The sequence below is a fragment of the Myotis myotis genome, unplaced genomic scaffold, assembly GCF_014108235.1.
Source record: "Myotis myotis isolate mMyoMyo1 unplaced genomic scaffold, mMyoMyo1.p scaffold_m19_p_1, whole genome shotgun sequence".
NCBI lineage: Eukaryota > Metazoa > Chordata > Mammalia > Chiroptera > Vespertilionidae > Myotis > Myotis myotis.
The window spans coordinates 59,699,259-59,715,040 of NW_023416313.1; the positions used below are offsets into that span (position 1 = coordinate 59,699,259).

General features: G+C 45.2%; 1 protein-coding gene across 9 annotated transcripts in view; it reads left to right on the plus strand.

Moving 5' to 3' along the window:
• Positions 1-15,782, plus strand: part of HERC3 (HECT and RLD domain containing E3 ubiquitin protein ligase 3) — a 97,046-nt gene that overhangs the window by 12,278 nt on the left and 68,986 nt on the right. Inside the window, exon 2 of one of the 9 annotated variants that reach the window (XM_036339514.1) lies at positions 4,058-4,176. The exons of the other annotated variants lie outside the window; for them this stretch is intronic. The gene's annotated coding sequence lies outside the window, so the exon portion shown is untranslated. The remainder of the gene's footprint in view (positions 1-4,057; positions 4,177-15,782) is intronic. 9 annotated transcript variants of the gene reach the window in all.

The following is a 15,782-nucleotide window of genomic DNA, read 5'->3' on the forward strand; positions in this document are numbered from 1 at the left end:
CACTTCCCTCTCTCTCTCTTTTAAAATATATTTTTACTGATTTCAGAGGGAAAGGGAGAGGGAGAGAGATAGAAACATCAATGATGAGAGAGAAACATTGATTGGCTGCCTCCTGCACGTCCCCCACTGGGGATCGAGCCCACAACCCGGCCATGTGCCCTTGACCGGAATTGAACCCAGGACCCTTCAGTCCACAGACCGACGCTCTATCCACTGAGCTAAACTGGTTAGGGCCCTCTCTTCTGACTTTTTCATTGGTAGGTATGTTCTAAATCTGGGTACCATTTGGGTTTATTTTTAATGAGTGGGAAAAGAGAACAAGCTTGTTTTCTATATGTGCTTATTGAGAACTGTGACCTGGAGAGCTGCTAGGCGTGGAGGTGGTGACAGACAGACTCTGTTTCAGGTAGCCCGTGCTGGCCCTGGCCCACAGAAATGCTGGCCCCAGGTAACCACTGTGGTATTTGGGGAGGGATCTTGGTAGAAGGCCACCTCCCCAGAGGACATGTTTCTGGGGATAGTGGGCAAGTCTGAGATTTCAAATTGACGACATTGCCCAGACCAAAGGACTCTGCAGCATGAAGGATTAAAAAGAGTGAGGGGAAGGAAAGGTGGAAGGTGATGGTATAGGCAATGTACCAGGACGAAATTCTTCTGTTTGAACATGTGTCTTGAGTCAGTCCTGCCAACTGTCACATATGAGTTTATACTGATATTTTTATTTTTTTAATATATTTTTATTGATTTCAGAGAGGAAGGGAGAGGGAGAGAGAAACATTGATCAGCTGCCTCCTGTATGCCCCCTCCTGGGGATTGAGCCTGTAACCTGGGCTTGTGCCCTTGACCGGAATTGAACGTGGACCTTTCAGTCTGCAGGCCAGTAGACTAACATTTTTGTGTCAACCCTTTTGGATTCATATCTGAGCAAAACCAGCTAGGGCTATACTGATATTTTATACGTTGTGTCCAACTGGCACAGTTGCAAGGTACACAAATTCATTTTTTGGAAGCATCCTATACCTGTGACAGAGCAGTGGTACAAAGCACTCACAGTGCTTGTATGGTTGTCTTTTTTTTCTCTCTCCTTGAAAACATGTAATAGTTTCCAATTGCTTTTATTGCTCCTAAGGCTACTGTGCTTTCCTTGTACTCTCATTTCTCTCCTCAGTACTGCCCCTATGTGACCAACTTCCCTGTGTGGAGGAGAGAAGGCATTTTAAGGGCACGTCCAATACTAAAACTCCTGATTATGCAGGCACATATATTTTTCCATTGTGTCAGGCAACTTAGGGTTCTAGCTTAGGTGTCTCCATGACTCATTCATTTGTGCTTTGGCCAAGGGCAAAGACGCCTGTGATTCCCAGAAACATTTTTCGTGGGCAGAATGCCAAACCCCGTCTAAACTCAATGTCCAACTTAAAAAAAAAAGTGTTGGATTATAATTGTTTTGAATATTCTTCTCTAACATGACTTTTCTCTCTTTATGCTCTCCTTTGTATGATACATTCTTAACTCTCCCTTCCAAAATCAGGGATGGTTTCATTGATCAGGACATTGTATAATTATTTCTAATTTCTTTATGTTTTTGCTAATGAATTCATCTGATAACTTTGTAAGACATACACTTACAGAGTTGCATTATAGGAAGAATTATGTCCCTTCCTTTTTAAATAAAGCATGCAAACAAAAACATGACTATTTTCTAAATGATGACATTTTATAAGTGATTAATCTACCTTGGAATATTTTATGAAACTAAAATAGGAACTGGTTGCCTATAGAGAAAATTGAAAAATTTTACCTCAGTTTACTGTGCTTCTCTTATTCCCACCCAGCCACATTGTCAGCACTAGTCTTCAGCTAAATGGACAGTTTTCCTTTCCCAATATTTACTTGATTTCCCATATTGGGATTAGCATAAACTAATCCTCTGAATTATTGTAAACCTCCTAACCTTTTTTCCTATCTTGAGTAGACAAGAACTGTATTAGCTGCAATTATTTAGTTTAACATAATTTGTTAAATTTTTAAAAATTCTGCATAGACATCTCAGAAAGCCTTTTCCTAGCAAACCCCAATTTATGAGTAGACTAACATTTTTGTGTCAACCCTTTTGGATTCATATCTATGATTGGTTTCTTTTACTTTCTCCTGAGTTAGTTTCTCTCTTGCAGGTAATTTAATCCAGTTCACATTCACATTCACATTTTGTAATCAGTCTAATCATTTCCATAATGCCCATCACCATATGTAACAGCTCTTCTGCTGTTTTTAAAAAAATATATATTTTATTAATTTTTTACAGAGAGGAAGGGAGAGAGATAGAGAGTTAGAAACATCAATGAGAGAGAAACATCGATCAGCTGCCTCCTGCACACCCCCTACTGGGAATGTGCCTGCAACCAAGGTACATGCCCTTGACCCGAATTGAACCTGGGACCCTTCAGTCTGCAGGCCGACACTCTATCCACTGAGCCAAACCGGTTAGGGCTCTCCCGCTGTTTTGATAAATGAGGTTTATAAAGCAGAACATCTCAAAAGCCTTAATTCCCAGAGCTGTGTTTGCTGCTAACCCTGGTAGAAATAACACTTTGAACTAGTAGCTTATCAGCTTGCTTTCCTGTCACTGAACGACTCAATAACTTTGTTGTTAATCAGCTTTCTGCCAAAAAGCAAACTAGCTGAGCTGAAAGGAAATAGAAGAAATTTTATGACTTCCTGTTATTGAAGTGTTTGTTTCCATAACTCTGATATCAAAGGCAGAAGGTGCCATAGGAAGTGTTCGGATCTCAACACTACACTTGTTAGGGGCGCTGTCCCTTCCTCATTAGGAGTGGCAGGTGGTCTGGGAGAGTGTATACCCTTTCTGATGATGATAATAATGGTGGTAATCAAACTGGTTGACTTTTTTGATAGCTGAGTGAACAGCTTTCTGGTCCAGAGGCCTAGGGCAGTGGTCGGCAAACTGCAGCTCGGCAAACTGGCTCGCGAGTCACATGCAGCTCTTTGGCCCCTCAAGTGTGGCTCTTCCACAAAATACCAACTTCTGCGCATGGGCCATGAAGTTTCAGTCGCACTGTACGTGTGCTCCCGCACGTGGTATTTTGTGGAAGAGCCACACTCACGGGGCTGCAGTTTGCCGACCACCGGCCTAGTGATCAGAAGCAAATGTCATTTAATAGTTTTATTTTCTGGTGTGCTTAATCAAGAGTTATAAGGAATTCTTTATATGGTATTCAGCCTATTTCTCTAAAGATGTTAGAAAATAAATACTTATTAATGAACAACTCTAATGTGAGGTATTATTTGTGTATTATTTAAAAATTTTTGCAGTATTTTTAAGTAATTAACACAGTGGTTTGTGTTGTGATACATTTGTTAATTGTAAATGTGGTTAACTGCATATGCATATTATAAGCTATCTTGATGTGCTTAGCTTTTTCTTAATTGTTGACACTGTTACAAATGTGCTTAGCATTTTTAAGCTGATTAATCCTTATGATAGCCCTGTAAAGTAGGCCAGTATTATTATCCTCGGTATATGTAATGAGAAAAGGAAAAGGAGTTGAGTTTGAGTCTTGCTTAGGTACTGACAGTTTGGTTTTAAAATTCTAGAATTATGTCCACAGACATGTTTTTAACCTCAGGTTGATTGGCAGAATAGAATTATTTTGTTCTTTTCCTTACTGGTACCAAGAAAAGTAACTTGTATATAGTGGGCATTTTGGAAAAACTGATTATCCCTGTAAGACATGCATACATATATCTTATCTCTACACCATAGTTAACATTGATTCTGGACCCAAATTACAAAGATAGGAGAAGCAAATACCATAGTATGTACACTAAAGGCTGCTTTGTGATGCTCCTGGTGGACCTGAAGTGGTTCAGCAACCATTAGGTGATTTGATATTGCCATAGTTCAGAACATAGAGTGCAATCTGATCCCAGCTGAATTCTGTGAACATTTATTGTAGGCTTCCAGTTAGCTTTGATGGGTGAATCTTTGGACAGAGATGTAAATAACCTGAAAGGTTTTCCTTTTTGCATTCTGCAGTTGCTTAAGAAGAGATCACTCTGAAGTCTGAACCTATCTGATACCTGCTTTTTTGTTTTCAAATGGGCCTGTATCAGTCAGGATGCTTTCAGCAGCAAGTAACAGAATATAGTACTAAGGTAAATATGGAATAAGTAATGAGTAAAACTTAGGATCTTATATAAGAGGTCTAGAGAGAGAGATTTCTAGGATTGGTTAAATCAGGGGCACATCAAGCACCCAGGTGCTTCCTATTTTTCTGTTCTGCCATCTTCATTTCCTTGGGTTTGTCCCCTCAAGGACACCAGGTAATTGTCACAGCTCCAGTCATTGTATCCTCACACAACTGTATTCAAAGGCAGACAGAAAGGGGAGTTTCCAAATGGGGAAAGTTTTTCCCAGGAACCCCCAACATACATCCTCTTTTGTCTCATTGGCCAGGTCTGGGTTACAGGCCAACTGAGAGCAATCATTTTCATGCATAAGTGAAATAAGAATTATCTGATTGGCACAGTCAAAGCTTGTCTGCTAGGTTTGGGGAGGGGCCCAGCATCCCTGACGGTACTGGTGCAAGAAAGAAGTGGGCGATAGCTGATGGGTAAGCAATGCATAGTGTCTTCCACAAGACCGATTTCATAATTGTGTGCAAATTTGGGTCTTTGACACCTTAAATTGGAATCATGAGTCTTACTTTTGTTCCATATTATGATCTATAATTTATGAATTCAAATCTTCACATCTGCTTTTAAAACAAAACTAATGGCTGTTACCATGAGGCAATGACTTTCTCTAGTGTTTATTATATGATATGTGATGTCAAATTGTGTATTTCCTAAGAGTTAGTATATTATTCATGTTTGTATCTTAGTATTAAGTACAACGTGGTAGGCACATAGTGTACAAAAGTGTTAAATAAGTAAAATGTCTCACGGGTTTTATTATTTTGTTACTTTGCCATTGTTATGCCCAGATTGCAAGATCCCCAAGACAGACCACTAGGGAGCTGAGTTTGATGCAAAAGCATAGAGTCGTTTATTCAAGCCCGGGACTTGGTCCTGCCCCTGCCTCCATTACTGGGTGCAAGAGAGAGCCCCGAATCCCAAGGGAACAAAGAATTTATAGGGCTTGGGGTCAGGGGGTGGGGGCACACTCTGACCACTGATTTGGCCAATTCCGGTTGGTTGAGTGAGGGCCGGGGACTAGTGATGCAAGGCAGGGTGCAGCTAGGGTCTGATTACACAAAGACAGGGGGGTGGTTAGCATACTCTTGGCCTTGGGCTAGTTTCCCCCGCTTTCCCATTGGCCGAGATAAGGGTAAGCTGAGTAACTGATACATTCTGCGGCTTTTTCTTGGAAGAGGGGTTAAGGACACAGCTAACAGTCCTGTTCTGTCCTTTCATTCCCCCCTTGTCTTGGAACTTCTGGCTCAATCATGAGATGGACTGAACTATCAACTGAATTATTTTTATACACTTCTTGACAAATTGGACTAGTCTGTTAATAATGCAAGGGCCGAAAGTCAACAGCATCAGGAGGACTAGAAGGGGTCCGCCGAGGTCCGCTGTCTTCTTGAGGGTGATCTGCAGCGGGTGTGTCTGGTCAGAGGTCACCTTCCAATCAGGCTCCTTGCTGTCCTGGGCACAGAAGGAACTGGGCTTGTGATCTGGCAGAGACAAACTATAACAAATGGTCCGGTGGAAGGGAAAGAAAACATTTCAGTTTTAACAACCTCTATTAAAATAGGATTTTTCTCCTTAAAATTCCTCTATGGTTATCAAAAAGCCAAATCAAGACTAATTTATCTACTGTATTCAATTTGGCCTGATGTTTGCATAAACACAACAAGAATGGTAACTGACTACCTTTGCTGGAATTTCATGATTGATTCTTAATGTGCCCCGTAGGGCCAGGAAGCCAAGCTTTCCAGCTGCCATCAGGCCTGCCTGCAGTATCTGCTGCGTTAGATGAATCCCTCACCTGTAGCAACTCCACCTGAGCCCATGCTCTATGCTTTAAGGCCCATTTCAGTAGCCCTCCTACTCGTTGCGGCCCAGAGTGTGTGGGGGTTCCGCAGGGACGCAGAGGTGTCCTTATTGCTCCCCTTCTACTCTTACGAACCGCCAGTGATGGTAGGGCATGGGCCTGACGCTCCAGCGCCAGCCATCTTCAGGGCTCCCAAGCAGGATACCAGGCTTTCTCTGTGGCACTCTTATTGGCTTCAAGTCTTCAGAGCTCAGACAGGTTTCTTTAAAACATGATACTCCAGTCAAAGTTTCCAGTTAATAAAATCACTACTGAAAACTGGTCTTATTGATTTCATGCAAAGAAATGTATTGCCATGACTTATTAAGCATTGCCAGATTTCAGAGGAATTATATAAGGAGAAAAACATACTGATCTGCTCTAAGATCTTCTGATTTTTCTTGTCAGTCCTTTAAAAATGCATAACTATGCCTCAGACCTTCCATTCTAAATAGGCCTTTCCCAGCTCTCTATAGCTGAGGTTTGTACCACCCCTGACATGGTCATGGTCATGCAGGCCTGCAAGACAGTACACAGGCTGCCAAGTGTCAGCTGTTTCTCAATAGAGACCAAAACCTGATGGGTATTTTTCTTTGTCCAGTTGGGCATCTGCCCTCTTGGCAGCCAGACACGCTTTACTTTTGGGGTTCATTCCATATAGTCCCCTTCCAGGACAGCTAACACATAACTATAACAATGTCCCTCAGTGTGGAAGACTGGACACTTGCCAGTTATTCCCAAAAACTACCAAGGACTGTAGACCATCACCGGTCCACAGCTACAGCTACATTCAAACCTGCAAGAGAATCAAAGGTTAATACAACATATTAATAAAATGAAACATAATATTGGCACCATGGCCGCTTCAGGCAGCTAAATCTCATGCTATCAAACATGACACATGGTAGGGCTATACAAACATTTTAGGGAGGTGACTAAAGTCCACTCTTTGACCTTTCTATATAAGGTAAAATTGTCCTTGTTTTTCTGAAGCCATGTCTATAAAGATGCAGGGATCATCTGAGTCTATTATACAATTTTCTGCAGGTATAGTCCTTTTCAAGTTGGGGTGAGTCCTGGGGTCGTGAACTTCTTTACCCACACCGAGTCCCCAGGCTGGAAAGGATGTACAGAGTCTGAGGTGGCACTGGCAGGGCATCTTGAACAAGCTTATGGATGGCTCGTAATTTCTGTAAGAGATCACGTCCAAGTAAGGGGTACAGGCATTCTGGCATGACTAGAAACGAATGAGTTACCGTGTTCTTTCTGAGGTCCACAGTCCTCTTTGATGTCCAAGGAAAAAGGCAGTTTGTCCGGTGGCTCTTAGAACTGGTGTCTTAGATGTTACTGGTCCCATTGGCTCTGTCAAGACTGAATAGGCTGCTCCAGAATACACCAGAAAATTAACTGGGGGTTCTATTTATCTACAAATATTTATACCTAAGTAGACATATAAACATCAAATAAACATCCATATTTACATCTTTTCAGTGAACAAGTACTTTTACAGTCTTGGGAATTTTGGCAGATAACAGGAACACTGCCCAAGTCCCCTGATGGGGGCCTGACAAGAACAGATGTGGGGGCCTTTGGCTGGGGGGTATAAAGTCTCCATTCTTTCTCTCTCGGCACTGCTAAGGACAGGATCATTGGAGAGGTCTCTTCACCTAGGCAAGGCTGTGCTGAGCCATCTGGGGCAAAAGTGGTTTCTGCTTCCATTAGAGGGACCAGGTCAACTGGTAAATATAGGAATTCATGAACCACCTGATGGCTGCCTAACTGACATCAGCGGGGGCGGCAGAACAGTCTGTAGCTGTGGTACCGTACCAGTAGCTCCAATAATGGTGACTTTCTGTCCTGAGAGGGGAGCTACCTTCTGAGTAACTACCGAGTGCTCTGCCACTGTATCAATCATAAAGTTCACAGTCTGGCCCCCGATCTTCATTTTGACCATCGGCTCATGGGGGCCCAGTTGGAAAAAGCCCAGTCTGTCCTAGTCAGAGTCAGCTGTTGCCAGTCCGAGGAGGTCTGCCTCAGGCGGCTCTGGCCAATAGCGGCTGGGTGGTTTGGATGGCCTTGCCAGCTTCTTCTGGCCTGCTACTAAACTTTACTCTGTCCCTTCTTACACACGCAGAACTGGACCCAAGGCAGCGAGGTTTGAGCAATTTTAAAATTCCTTAACATATATTTTATCATTCATGTTGCAGGGAGGGACCGGGTTGGCTCCTCCTGAATAAAAGAACTAATCAAAATAAGGCTTATTTTCTAACTTCATTTTTCCCTGGGTGTGGACAACAAATGAAACTAATCAGATTGACATAAAGGATTTAACCTTTGTTTAGGGAGGCAAATGCAAAGCATTTACTCCCAAGTGTCATTGGTTTAGGGAAGATAGGATTTCTGCTCAGTTTCCCTATTTTACTTGTCCCAGCTTACTGGTCTATCATGCATTCAATTTTATTTAAATGTATTCTGGCACAGGAGAAAGTTGTTTTGCTGTACACAGGTAGTTTAACCCCTATATAACTGGGCTTGGACCTCTGCCCAGCAAACTGCAGTCTATAAGTTCAATATGCAGCCTCCGGTTTTTCTAACCCAACGAGGTTTCAGCCAGTCTCTGAGTCAGACTCCTCCTCTCTTGGAGAATTTCAAAGTCCTGATGGCTTCCAGGTCCAGGGAGAGTGCCTTTTTGTTAACCCTTAGGGCCCTGCTTTCTTGTCTTTCTACCAGTTTCCTTCGTGGCAGAGCAGCAACCAGGCCTCTTTCAAGGGAGTGCACTAGAAGGGGATATCAGCCCCTCCTGTGAGCCAGCTGCTCCGCCTAGGGTCTCCCAGGGGCTCGGCCAGAGCGTCCCCCAGCAAATCCCGGAAGCCGCTGTCCTTTTGCAGTGGTATGGACTCAAGCAGGGGGTTCACTGGATGTAGCCGGCAGTGAAGCGCTCGCTGGCTTCTGCCTGCAGCTGTTCGCGCCCACAAGCCCTGCCCCGCAGCACTCCTGCAGCACGCGCTGCACCGTCAGCTCCAGCACCTCGGCGTTCTCCAGCTTAGCCTGCACCTGCACTGGCGGGGGCGCCAGGTGGGAGAGGGAGGTGAGGCCAGGCTATGCCCTGACCCCCGTCCGCTCGCTCAGCATCCCCTGGGCACCGGCCCGCCAGCCTCACCTCAGTGCCTGCCAGCAGCTGCCGCAGCTCCTGTAGGCTCTTGTTGATCCGTGCGCCTCTTCTTCTCCACCAGGGGCTTCCGGGCCTTGTGGGCAGCTCAGGCATTCAGCCCCCCTTCTTTGACCTGGCTCTCAGGCTGAGTCTGTCTAACAAAACAGTTCTAAATCACCAGGGCAGCTGCGGACTCTAGCTTGTTCCTCCTCTGCTTTTCTAGCAGGAGTTTAGTTGTTTTTTTTAATTTTATTCTTAGAAACCTTAATCCTTTAATGATTACCAAAACTGAACATTCAGCAGTTTTAGATTAATATTTATGAACATATTTTAAATGTACTTTTACTCTTAAGATATATCTAGACCTTTTGTGATAAAACTAAGAACAGGTATCGGTCTGATTCAGCATTGGAGGGGTTAAAAGAATAAACCAGGGCAGAGAAAGTCTGTGCTTACAGTTACTTTTTGTGACCTTGAAGTTCATTGATAAGACCTGTTAGGTTTGCAGCCAGCAGCATAACTACAAAAACCCCCGCCGCCCTTATCTCAGCCCAGGCCCATTGCTTTTCCTCACAGAGTCGGCCTGGAAATATAACGGGTGCATAGGGAGGTTTCTTGCAGACAGAAAACCTGGAGACCATCTGAAATCCAGTTACAGATGCTTTCAGAATCGGGATGAGGGAGGGAGGGAAAGACCAGGTTATATCCACTATGAGGATTCTAATAAACAATTGAAAACAGCAAGTTAAACAAAATACAGTCACAAGCAGTAAATTTCTGCATCCTGTGGAGCTGTCCACCAAAGAGATAAGAAAACCATGAATAACAAGTTCTTTGAAATTTGCTACTTTGTTAATTTGATAAGCAAACAGTTAACTTGAAAAGACTTCTCTCTTGCTTTTTACAAGCAATCTTGGAATTACAGCGATTTACAACCCAGGTAAGAGCAACTTATAGACAGAAATTTATATTAACTAAGTGGGCTGATTCCTTCTGTAATGGCGAGCAAAAGACTCTGAGAACTGCTAGAGATTCTTTCAGCCCATCGTGGGTCCAGTCCAAACGTTCAGCCAGATGAATTAACAGAAATGCAAAATAAATCAAAGTAACTTTCACTTCACACAGACTAGTAATGAGCAGCCAAAATAGACAAATGCTCGTATTCACATTCTCTCAGTAGACTAGCCCAGACTGGAGCTGAGCAGATAAACAAAACAATGCCCAACTCCCCAGACGAGCGTGGGGGCACTCCTGGCACCCATGTCCCAGAACAGAATTCTCGACCAACGTTTTGGTGAGAACCTACTGGAGGAGTTAAGACTGCGTAGCAAATTGGCTAGTCCCACACAAACAAACAGCTGTTCACTCATGCTTTCTCAATGTTTTGGCATTCATTCCAATTCCACAATCTCTATTGTACCCCTTTAAAAGTTTTTTTTAACAGGTTTACTTTGTCCCGACCTCATGATGATCGGTGATGAGAGACAGACAAGGGAGGGGGTGACCTGTTTTCACAGATCCTCACTCGGTTGCCCGCCTGACCGAAGTTGTGGAGACACACAAAGGAGAGGAGAGGGCATTCCCCCTCCCTCCACACTCGCACACTTTCACCAGACATTCATTCAGCAAAGGCATTTAGCTACCACAACACACAATTTTTCCCAATTCAATCCGAATTTTAAACTTTTAGCTGGCAAGTCAAATATTCAGCATTTCTCAATCAGTAACTTTTTTTTAAAATATATTTTATTGATTTTTTACAGAGAGGAAGGGAGAGAGATAGAGAGTTAGAAACATCGATGAAAGAGAAACATCGATCAGCTGCCTCCTGCACATCTCCTACTGGGGATGTGCCCGCAACCCAGGTACATGCCCTTGACCGGAATCGAACCTGGGACCTTTCTGTCCGCAGGCTGACACTCTATCCACTGAGCCAAACCGGTTTCGGCAACATTTTTAAGAATAAACTTCAACATAAGTTTTTTATCATTTGAATTCAGTAAGCTTCAAGGTCCCAAGTTCCCAGCAGTTCTGGAAAACCACACCTGAGGCTGGCAAGCAGGTTTGACCCAGCCCTTGACTTTAAAACTACCATAATGCTTAAAGGAGTAGTTTGAGTCTGTCCCATAATGTCCGTCCAGTAAGTCCACAGAAAACAGAAAAAAAAACATAAACCCAGACAAATACAGTCTTCCAACTCTATGGAAGCAAAACCAAAATTACCTTCCGACTCCGTGGAAGCAAAACTACAGATTAGACAATGGCCATGCACCACTTGTCTCAGATTGAGGGGTTTCTGCGCCCCTCCAGATGGAGGATCGGGGCGTCCCCCGCCTCCTCCCACCTGTGGCCTCCTAGTGCGTCCACCTAGGCCTTTATGGGCAATACAAATTTCAGAAGTGAGCTCACACAGGACAGAACACACAGAACAGAATAGACAACACACAGACACTTACCGCAGTCAGTCAGACTCTCGGGATCAGGGTCCCTTGTGAGTCTTAGGGATCCCGTACTAGCCCCCCAATGTTATGCCCAGATTTCAAGATCCCCCAAGACAGACCACCAGGGAGCCGAGTCCGATTCAAAAGCATAGAGTCTTTTATTCAAGCCCGGGACTTGGTACCACCCCCCCCCCCACCTCCATTACTGGATGCAAGAGAGAGCCCCGAGTCCCAAGGGAACAAAGAATTTATAGGCCTTGGGGTCAGGGGGTGGGGGCACACTCTGACCACTGATTTGGCCGATTCCGGTTGGTTGAGTGAGGGCCGGGAGCTAGTGACGCAAGGGCAGGGTGCAGCTAGGGTCTGGTTACACAAAGACAGGGTGGGTGGCTAGCATACTCTTGGCCTTGGGCTAGTTTCCCCCGCTTTCCCATTGGCTGAGATAAGGGTAAGCTGAGTAACTGATACATTCTGCGGCTTTTTTTTGGAAGAGGGGTTAAGGACACAGCTATCAGTCCTGTTCTGTCCTTTCAGCCATGCTCTGTATGAGCTTGGGAGATGGCTTGGGTTGAGTAAACACAGATCAGAGTGATCCCATTTTTTAAAAAATTGCTGAATTTTAAGGATGGAGAATAAAAGAGTGACTTGAATAGCAAAAATTGCCATTTATCAGGCTTCACAGAACTAAGAGTGGATTTGGTATCATGCAGCAGAACTTCTCCAAAGAAAGCTGTAGTAGACTCGGCAGCTTCAGTTCAGTAAACTCTACCATTAGTTTTACACATTTTTAGAAAGACTACAAAAATCATGAATTGCCTGAGAACATTTTCTTTAACAAGTGGTATCACCTGGTCCATGAGTCAGTCATTTATTATTAGTGCTCCGCCCTCCTCCTTCCCCCAGCCATTTAACTGTCAGACTTCTATATAATAAAGAGCCAGGGTCGTAACCACTGAAGGCCCACCAGACCAGAAGTCAGTGCTGGGTTGCCATGGCGACCCAGCACTGACTGGGGCAGCTGCTGCGCCCTGCTCCAGTACTAACTGCCTAGGGCAGTGGTCAGCAAACTCATTAGTCAACAGAGCCAAATATCAACAGTACAATGATTGAAATTTGAGAGCCAAATTTTTTAAACTTAAACTATATAGGTAGGTACATTGTTATTAACTTAATTAGGGTACTCCTAAGCTGTCCTTTGCTAAAAACGTCCTCAATCTGATTGAGTTATGTTCACTGAGGTTGACCCCTTCCAACTCTCCCATCCACACTTGTCTTGTAGCCAATCTCATTCAAATCGTGCACGAATCACGTGCGCCTCCCCCGCGCTGCGTATCCTGCGGCCCGCCTGCGCCGTGTCTCCAATCGCCCGACCAACCAACACCCCCCACTTCTTCTAACGCCACTTCTTCAAGATAGACTTGCCCAGGCCGAAAACCGACTTCTGCGCATGGGCCACGAAGTTTCAATCGCACTGTACGTGCGCTCCCGCACGTGGTATTTTGTGGAAGAGCCACACTGAAGGGGCCAAAGAGCCCATGTGGCTCGTGAGCCACGGTTTGCCAACCACTGGCCCAGGGGGCTGTGGATCAGGCCCAGAGAGAGGCCTGTAGAGAGAGAGAGACAGGGTCTGATCCGTAGCCTCTGTGGCAGCCGTTGATCAGAACTTGCCTCTCTCTCCTGTCCTGGCCAACAGCCAAGCCTCCATTTCTCTCCAGGCCTCCACTGGGGCTGCTGATCAGCCCCGCCTTTGTGATCAGAACCTGGTGACAGGCCCAGAGATGCTGACTGGCATAGAAACTGACCAATCAGAACCAAATCTGGGTGAATTTAAGGAGCCAATGACTGCCTAGGAGGCGGAGCTTTTGACGTTGACTGGCATAGAAACTGACCAATCAGAACCAACTTGGCCAGAAGAGGATGGCAGTTGGGGGTGAGATCAGGCCTGCAGAGGAGGGCAGTTGGGAGGAGATCAGGATGGCAAGGGAGGGCAGTTAGGGTGATCAGGCAGGCAGAGGCAGTTAGGGGCGATCAGGCCGGCAGGCAGAGAGGTTAGGGTAATCAGGCAGGCAGAGGGGTTAGGGGAAATCAGGTAGGCAGGCAGGTGAGTGGTTAGGAGCCAGCGGTTCCAGATTGTGAGAGGGGTGTCCAACCACCGGTCAGACATTCCCCAAGGGTCCCCGATTGGAGTGGGTGCAGGCTGGACTGAGGGAACCCCCCCCCCCCCCCCCGCCGCACAAATTTCGTGCACTGGGCCTCTAGTAAAATCATAAAATGAAGCAGACTCTAAAGTATATCCTTTACCATACCTTTCATCCCTTACTACCACACCTTTCCTCAGTACATTTCCAGGCGAATGTGAATATCTGTTTCTTCACACATTGTATGCGGGAAAAGTATTTATACGTTCTACCAGTGTAGTAGAGCGTGGGACACGTATTAATACGTTTTTTTATAGACTAGTGGTAGAATGCGGGTAACGTATAAATACGTAAACTAAAGTTATCGTAATTTTACTGAACGTTGCCATTTGCGCAAAAAATTAGCAAAAATGGCCCATGCCACCTGTTAGCGCGCGATAAAAACTACCCGTAAACAATGTGTTAATATGATTGATATAGCTACCTTCCAATTATAGGAGACTTAATTTTTTTGCAGAATGTGTGGGTATGAATTATGTGTGAGGCAGTGATGGATGGATAGGAGTGGAATTTTATAGTGATGTGGAGATTTATTCTTCCTGCCAATTCTCTAGCTCATTGATATAGTTGTAAGATTTTTCTGGGCCCCATTTAAACCCTGCTTATGTTTTCCAAATGCTTTACCAACAAGGCAAAGCCATTATACTGTTTGTTTTTTTTTTATGCCAGAATCAGCTTGCTATACTGAAAGTTTTAATACTGGCTGGGTAAACTCACTTGGTTAGTGCATTATCTTCATATACACCAAGGTTGCAGATTAGATCCCTGCTTAGCCAATGAATGCTTAAACAAGTGGAACAACAAATCAGTGTCCTCCCCTTCCCCTGTTTCCCTCTCTCCCTCTCTCCCCCTCTCCCGCTCTCCCTCTTTCTCTCTCTCAAATCAAGCAATCAATAAATAAAAAATTAAAAAAGAAAGTTTCATTTTCTCTTTTGCTACTCTGTCATCTATTGAAATGGAAGCATTGGACTCAGAGATTATCAAAAAGAATATGATTTACCTCGACATTCTAAGAGAGGGAGCAACTAAGATGGCGGCATAGGTAAACACCGGGAAATTGTTGCCTCACACAACAATTGAAAATTACCGCAAAGGACTGAGCAAACATCATCCAGAACAACAGGAAGGCTGGCTGAGTGTAAATTCTACAACTAGAAGGAAAGAAAAGCACGCTGAGAGCCAGAGGCGCTGTGGAGGTGAAGTGCAGAGGTACGGCGGCGCGCGCGCGAGGAAAGGGGGTAGCACCTGAGGACGCGGCTGACTTTTTGAGTCACAAGCTCCTGACTGCTCTGAACTCCGGTTCCGGGAAGTCTCTGGGGACCCAGGACTCATACGGGGAGAGGCTGGTCTGTCCGGCAGCGAGCGAACTTGAGGGCGGCTTTCCCTCAGAGGTGCTTGCAGCCGTTACTGGGACACTGAGACGCGCGACTCCGGGCGGAGAATCGGCCATGGCTGCTTTCTCCGCCCTTTGACTCCCTGAGACCCCGCCCCACCCAGGCTGCAGCAGAGGCTTTTGCATGTGAATGTACCTAACTGCAGCCTAACCAGGCAGACCCTGAACTTCCAAGAGAAGGCCCAAGGCCCCGCAGCGGCTTGCATTGCTTCACAGCTGAGCCTCTTCGTGGCTCCTGCTGTGTGGCCTCAGGCAGAGGCTGAATTAGCACCTCCTTAGATCCAGGAGCCACTGTACCCAGTGGTCAGAGGGGGTCCATCCAGACTGCAACTCCTCAGATCCATAAGGGACACACTCAGGGAGCAGACTCAGTGAGCACCAAAGCCCCACTGAAGCAAGTCTTGCCCCAGAAGGGTGTCTTCAGCACAGAAGTTCTCCCACTTTAGACACAGCTGATTCTCACAGCCAATTGGCCTGGAGGTCAATTCCTCCCAGTGATTCTACAACAACCAAGGCACCAAGAGTGCACCAAGAGTGTCCA